Consider the following 8,508-nt stretch of genomic DNA (forward strand, 5'->3'; position numbering starts at 1 on the left):
CAGTATGGAAATAGACATGTGTCTGGGAGCCTGTCATAACCCCAGATAAATGCATATTATTGCCTTTTCACTCTGCATTTAGACAATAGGATACTGAGCATGGAGAACAAACATCCCATTTTTATTAAACATTGTTGTAACAGCCAGGAATTGAACATCAGTATTTTGGGGTAACTGTGGTTCAACTGCATGCCCCATCATCTTCGACTATTGACTATGATCCTAGCCAACATAACCAGTAGAAGAGTGGCGATGTGACATAGAAGAAAGGGTTACTGTACAGTGGTACCTTGACTTATAAACGTCTCCACTTGCAAACGTTTCGAGTTACAAACTGCTCCGTTCACAAAATGTTGCTTCGACTTGCGAATGGAGCCTCAACTTGCAAACGAAAAAAAAATATTTCCTGCCCTTTTTTTGACCTAAGTTCATATTAGGTCAGAAGAAGAAAAAATATTAAAAAATTATCCCCCTAGTGGTAGAGTACGGATTAACCCATAAGAACTAATGCTTCAACTTAAAAACAGCGCCTCAACATATGAACAAAAAACAGCAGGTACAGATTAAATGGTTTTCAATGCATTCCTATGGAAAAGTTTGCTCGACGTATGAGCTTTTTGATGTACGAACGCCATCCCAATACGGATTAAGTTCATAAATTGAGGCACCACTGTATCTACACATACAGAAATGTATTCTTCTGCACAACTTGTAAAGGTACAGATGCTAGAGATGAACAGTGAGTTCTTTCTATCACAGCCTCCTTACAAAGTGTTTGGTTGTTGTTTGAGACATATAGCATGAATTTGTGTATGTTGACTCAGACGTAAACCGTGAGGCCTGCTGCTTTGAAAGTCTTGTGGTTTTTAACCAGCTAGTAAACAGGACTGTCAGTCAGGCTAGACTGACTTAAATTCCACCTTTGGAGTCTGGTCCAGTAAGATGGCTCTCATGAGCCTTTAAAAGTATGCTTGCATTTGACAACAGCTTCTCTGCTGCAATGCCAATGCTGTATTCTGCTAACATAAGATAATAAAACAAAGAGGAGATAGAGAGAATGCTTTTCTCAGGTTTATTCGCTTAATTTTCTTGGCATCTGCTGTACCTCAAGCAAGGCGCATTCTCAAGAAGCTCTCTCTCTCTCTTCGGTTTCCAAACATCACAGAATAACAGTTGAGTGAATGATTTTCAATAGCACGATGGAAATGGGTTCTCCATTGGTATAGAGCAGCAGACCATTCTTGCATTTTATTGAAAATTGGTTAAAACAAACTTTTGAAAGCAAGGATGAGAGGAGTTTACCTCTATAATGAGCCGTAGTTGGCATATAAATAATGGCAGCTTGTCATCCTTATTTCAATACACAAAAAATACATACAATTGTGGATTTTGATTACACTAAAATGCCATGTGTGCATGGTTGAATGGGGTGTCTCTATGTACACGTAGAACTTGGTATGTTCACAGGTATGTTATTCTGAATGTGTGTGTACATGAATGTGTTAAGGCCAATGTATTGTCCCAATAAGGGACGACTTCTGTCCCCAGTTTATCTGTGTTTACTTACTCACCGGACCAGCATTCCTGCGCTCGGGAGAGCTGAACAACATCTGCCATCTACAGGTCACTGTGTGAGAGACAGTGGGACTGTGGCCAGGCTGCTGCCAGCTGCTAGCTCGTCCAAGAGAGTCTGGCTCAATCTTCCCTTGTCTTGCAGGACTGGGCCCTGCTACTCCTGGCTGCCCCACCCCTTTCCAACATCAGCCACCTGGCTCAGGGGGAGAGAAGGCTTACAGGCTGGAGCCTGCTGTGGAGGAAGCCTTCCACTGTGGGGATGCTGCTTTGACAACTGGCAGGGTGGTTTCGGTGAGGACCGTTGGCATCAGCACTGTGCTGGCCCTGAGAAACATGGCTGGTCAGTTGGTGTCTGAACAACTGAGGTTTGGCACTTCGTTCGGCACATTGAATCTGTGATATGCCCCCCCCCCGTTCCCTCCCTCTTGTTTGGAGGTTCAGACTTTTAGTGCCTGGTGCCTTTTGTCTCCCGCTGCCTTTGTAATTTCATTACCTTCCCTGGCGAGATTAGGCTTGCTATCTAGAAAGGGCTGGCCATATTACCAACCCTGTTGCCTAACGGTGACTAAATCATCTTTGGCAACGAGCCTGTTGGGAGGAGTGAGACTTGCTACTGGGTATGACTGGTGCGGGGCAGCCTGGGTGTGGAATGTCTTTTCTTCTATGTTTTAAATGTTTAACTGTTTAAATTAGTTATTAATTAATTTAAATTTACATGTCTATTTTTATGTTATGGTTTAATTAATTTTGATAATTTGATTATTATTGTATTTTTTAATTTATTAAATTGTAATCTTTTTGGTCTTTTCCTTTTCCCCCTTCTTTTTGATTGACATGGAGTGGAGGGCCTGCCCCCCCCGCGGGGGTCCTCGAAACATCAGAGTGATTACGGGTAGAGGGAGATATGGCGTTGGCACAGTTCCTACTCGTTGCAGAAGAACGGTGAACAGATGTTTGAAGGCTGTTCACTGTTCTAGCACTGTGACCAACCGTCACACTCAAGGTAGTCAGACCAGCCATCCTTCCACTCTAAATCTGGTATTGCTGAATGTCAGGTCTGTATCCAACAAATCCCAGATTATCCAAGACCTTATTCTGGAGGAGGATGTAGACGTGGCATGCATAACTGAAACTTGGATGGGTGGGGAAGGGGTTGTTCCCTTGACCCTTGCCTGCCCTCCAGGCTATGCAGTCGAACACCAGGGTAGACTGGAGGGACGGGGGGAGTAGCCATTGTAAAAAAACTGCTCTAGAGCAGCAGTCCCCAACCGTTTTTGGTCTGCAGACCAGCTAGGGAAGGTGGAGAACCCCCACACTCATGCATATATGTGAACAAGCATGCGCTGGGTGTGCGCACACTCATGTGCATGCACAAATGGTGATGTGGTGCTTGGACGGGTGTGCTGGAGCGTGCGCACAACCACAAGCAGGCTGTGTGGGGGTGAGTGCATGGGGGGCGGGAGGTCTGTCTCAGCAGCCCGGTCTGTCTCAGGCCACGGACCATCACCGGGTGTTGAGGACCTCTGCTCTAGAGTTTGTTAGGAGCTCCACGGTGTTGACACCAGGTGTTGAGGCCCTACACGTGTTGATTTGGGCCAAGGATGGTATTGGTATCTTGCTGGGTTACCGTGCTCCCTGCAACCCAGCCATTTCCTTACCGGAGCTGGCGGACTTCGTCTCTGCAGCACTGTGGAATCTCTGAAGCTTTTGGTCTTGGGTGATTTCAACATCCATGTAGAGGTGGAGGTTTCCAGTCCAGCTCTTGACTTCCTTGGACATGTCCCAACATGTTAATGGCCCCATCCACATGGGCGGTCACACATTAGACCTGGATTCTCCCCTGAGCAAAGGGAGTGTGGTCTGATGGTGGCTGACCTTATCACCACCTAATTAAATGCAACCTCTCAGTGGCTCTCTCTCTCCGCAGGGAGCAAGGACCCATTTTCCTGAGTCAGCTTTAAGTATTACATTAAAACCATTCTTTACAATCCTTTTTGTGCCAAGTAAATTATTTGAGGTTTCAGGGACAAAAGTTAATAAATCTAATGAGCAAATACTCTTTTTTGCATTTTTAAAATTTGTGGGTCTTGTCAGTCGAATAAAGCCATAAAACCCAGAATTTATTTTCTGAGACTGAGTACCATCTGGATATTTTATGCTTAGAGGAGTCTTCAATAATTTCCCGAAAGATAAATTAAAATGTAGTCTGCTGAAAGATCATAAGGGAGTGGTATATGAATGACAAAACACAATTAATGGGAATTTTTGCTAAAAGCTTTAAAATAGATGCTGTTAACTGGCATAGCACAATAATTGGCTACGTTGATTGGGAATAAGAAAGTCTCCTGGAAAATTCAGCATTTACAAGTTCACAAGGTGAGCTTCAGATTCAGCAACTGTCCCTCTGTCACTTTTCTCTATTTTAAAGCTTCCCAACATTAATAAGAAAATCCATGTGAAAGCCTTAATCTGGCCTGTTCTGGTGAAACATGCAATTGGAGGGGGGATTTCTTTCTTTCAATATTTTTAATACAGTACAGTACAGTATTTTCAGATCATGGATAAGTTAGTCAGCAGATATTGATCCAGTGGATACGGGGGTCCTACTGTAGTCTTCTGTCAATAGAGCCAGCCTGTGTGGTCCTGGGCAAGCTCCAAGGTGCCCCCAGTAGTAAAAAAAAAAAACACTTCTAAATATGCTGCACCTGGAAAACTCTAAAAAGGGTAATCATATGTCAGAACTGACTTGGTGATTATTATTAGCGGGGGGGATTTCTATGGCATGTCGTATTTTTCCTGCAACCTACTGTATGTCTCGGCTTGGGTTTGAGCATGTTTATGAGTAATTTGCTGAGAAAGACTAGATTACTTATAAACATGTTTTAACTTGCTTATGGGTCCAAATGTAGGTTGAAGAGAAAATGTGAAATGTCACATAAATTCTTCCCCCATTTATTATTATAGTGTACCAATGCTGACAACACAGCCTATGAACAACTGTTTTCTATTGCCATTGAATGTATTATTTTGCTCTCCCGTCTACTGCTTTCTCTCTCTCTGCAACTACAAAGTCTTCTCTCTGTTCTCTTTCACATTCTGTTTCATTGCCATCACCCCTGTCTGTTTGATCTTAATAGGGCTTCGATCTGGATATTACTGGAAAGAATTTCAAGGGTTCTGGACAAAGTTAAAATGATTGCTTTGTCAAACTGGCAGCTGCAGAGGTGACACAACAGGAAATGTAAACAGCAGATCCTTGCAGAACATAATAAATGGCTTCTTTTCTAGAACTAGAGAGATTGGAAAGAAAATCTATTCCTGTGTCCAAGTCAAATTAGATTTAGATGCTTATAATTACAGTCTAATAAATCTAACCAAATGGCACATTATAGAAGAGAAAAGGCAGTGTATTTTTGGAAAGGAGGTTTGAGAAAGAGTCAGGTGTAAGGCTTCTTTCATTACTGTTATTGGTAAGTGCATCAAAGTGTCTGTCCAAAACCACAAATTGCATGCATGAATTATGCTAATTGCTTGCTACCCATAATCCTCAAAATCTCATAGATTTATTTGTTGCCCCCAAATCAAAATGAATTGGAACAGTCTTTCACATTCATCACTTAGCAGATATGGAAGTCAATAGATCATATGTTGCCAAGGTTGAAGACTGACTCTCTTCCCCCCCCCGCCCCATATTCCCCAATTGCACCATATCTCTCTCTCTCTGTGAAGTCAATAAGTTGTATGTTGCCAAGCTTGAAAATTGACTGTGTTTGTAAAAGAGAGAGAGAGAGAGAGAGAGAAATATTCCAAGAATGTGTTTCAAAGTTCTTTCTCTCTGTGTGCATTTGCAAGGCAGACTGACAAGTCCGCCTGTTTCAATTTCATTCTAACTGATGCTACACTTTGCAGTTCTGAAAAGCCACTTTATTAAGTCATGGTTCCATGACAGGCTGCTTTTTTTAAAAAAAGTTCAAAACATGTTTAGATAAACAGCTCTGGGCATAAGATTTTTTTGTCTGTAAAATCAAAGGATTTCTAAATACTTTATGGAATCATAACAATGACAGTGAATTTTTAATTTACTTGTTAGGTGCTTTGGCCCATGGAAGGGTTCTATCTGAACATATTTCTGTTGAGAACTTTAAAAATAAATGGCCTCTACCATGGGCCCTTGGTGGATGCCCCACCTGAGGCATCATCTCAGTTCTATACCCTCTTCAGAGGAGAGAAACAAAATTGAGTCTGAAAGGCAGGAAATGGTGGAGAGTGGCCAAAGGCCATGGAGAAGTTTTCCTGCTCAGAGGAAGATATAAAAGGATCAAGACAGCTAGCCAGAAGAAGGAAGAAGTGGGGCAGTCGGGGGGGCGGGGGCGGAGAGCACACGAGGAAGAGAACTGGGCCAACAAAGCAGAATGGCAAGAGGCCTAAACCATGGACTCCGTTTCACTTGCTTGTCGGAGTCTGAGGGCAGTCACCCTCTTGGGAGCATCTTGCCTTAATCTCTCCTTTAAAAAAAACTTGGTGGAGGAAAGTAAGATTCCTCCTCATTGTAACTCTATATAACCAGATGCACTAGAATGTAGCAATTATATAAATATATAGCCAATGTATTTTCTTATATATAGCAAAGCCCAGTATATAGTGTCCCCCCAGTAAACTACTGTATAGGATAAGCAGCCACTGTTTAGAAACGTAAACCTCACATATCCATCCTCCATCCTGGAGCAAATGGTATCCTAAAACAATAAATGGTTTCTTTCAGATCTCCTGAAGGAAATAAGATATCATTTTAAAAAGACAAACAGATGCCAAAAGGAATGTTATCCTTTGGGATATATCCTGAGAAAGAGACTTTCAAAGAAATATCAATTTAAATTAGCTTTTATGTCCCTTTGCATGTACTTTCCATATATTTATGCCTGCATTCTTTGTTTCTTTGGTCTTTTTCTTACGTTTGTTGTTGTGGGGTACATATGTATTCAAACATCTCAGCTAGCTCGTAGCCAAATAAACATTTTCCCTCAGAAACTTTGTATCATGCCTTTTCAGCATATTGTATTTGTAACAGAAAAGTCTCCACAAAGGCAGAAAAGCAACAGAGAATGTGGGAGGTATTGGGTGGGGGGAACCAAGGGCCTGAATCTATTCCAACCCTGCTACACTGCTGGTGCAGACAGACGTATTTTAAAAGGTTCCTCAAATGGATGAGGAAATCAGACAGGGCATGTTGGATCTGTGCAAGCCTTCTTTTTGAACTTTCCCCATTAAAGAGATGCTTCCTGCACAGTGCTAAAAAAAACCCAACTGTTCTAGATATACAAGTAGTTGCTACTTTCAATTTACACAGTAAATACTAAATCCAGTTCCTGAAATTCTGCCACACTCTTTTTTCCCCAGTGGGTTATAACGTTTTATCTTATTTCCACAATTGAGTTTTACTTCTCTTAGCTTAAAAGGATGTAGAGATTGAATACAACATAGTTGGTTGTTTTCATTAGGAGTGAACCGTGGGTTTCACATCCTTTTTCTCTCATGTTCTCTGTTCAGCATATTCTCAGTTTCTACTGACCAAAAAGCCAATACTCAAGATAACATTTTTTAAAAAAAATCTTAGCAATGAGCAAGCCATTAGTTACTGGGACAACTGTGTTCATGGAAGACCCAGACCAGACTGGAAGCAGAACTTGTAATGGAGCAGGTCACTATATTAAAGTCTTGAACATATGAAATGTACTAATGTAAATAAAATATGTAAGAAAGACTATACGTATGTAACGTGGAAGCATACACCTGTTGCTGGTTAACAGGCAGAGTTGGAGGCTTGAGTTGCCTCCGGCATCCAGAGTTAAAGGAAGAGCACTGAATTCTGTTAAGTTTCCACCCATTCTCTCCAGGGAGCCACATTCTTTCTTGAATCAGCTTAAAATGTTTCTGCTAGTATGTGTTTATGTACACACGTTCAAAGTATAGCAGATATACTCTCAAAATAAACTGACTTCAACTTCTAAATCCTTACGATGGAGAGAAATTTATCTCTTGCTCCAATTTTTTCTTTTTAAGTAATGAAATGGAAGTCTGGATTGTCTTATCAGTTAATAGTTATTCTGCTCTGTTTTCATCGTTTGTGTCCTTTGGATAGGCCGATTTCATGTTGCATGATTGTACCCATTATTGTTAAGTAACAGGAACAAGAAGCACACTGACAAAAAAAAATAATTTGAAAAAGTATATCTTGCTTGTGCAGACCTAATTCAGCGCTATTAAAAGACAAGACACAATGTCAAATGATTAAATTATCAGCTGACTAGAGCAAGAATCCTAGATAGTTCTCATGCTCTGAACAGTAATTTGAGGAGGAGAAACCAGAGAAGGCTTCCATTACTATGGGAAGAACTGTGACCACCTATTTATCTTTTCCAATCAACTAATAGTTAAAGTAACACTCTAATGGTCTAACACTCTAAAGTAACACTTCTTCATGGATTGCTGCCTTGTCGTGGCGAAGGGGCTTGAGTAACTCAGAGAAACTATGGGCTATGCCGTGCAGGGACACCCAAGACGGACAGGACATAGTGGAGAGTTCCGACTAAACGCAATCCACCTGGAGTAGGAAATGGCAAGCCACTCCAGCATCTTTGCCAAGAACGCCCCATGATCAGAAACAAAAGGCTAAAAGATATGACGCTGGAAGATGGGCCCCTCAGGTCGGAAGGCGTCCAACATGCTACTGAGGAAGAGCGGAGGACAAGTACAAGTAGCTCCAGAGCTAATGAAGTGGTTGGGCCAAAGCCGAAAGGACGCTCAGCTGTGGACGTGCCTGGAAGTGAAAGGAAAATCCAATGCTGCAAAGAAAAATACTGCATAGGAACCTGGAATGTAAGATCTATGAACACTGGGAAGCTGGAGGTGGTCAAACAGGAGATGGCAAGAATA

This window comes from Pogona vitticeps, chromosome 2 (genome assembly GCF_051106095.1).
Source record: "Pogona vitticeps strain Pit_001003342236 chromosome 2, PviZW2.1, whole genome shotgun sequence".
Classification (NCBI taxonomy): Eukaryota; Metazoa; Chordata; class Lepidosauria; order Squamata; family Agamidae; genus Pogona; species Pogona vitticeps.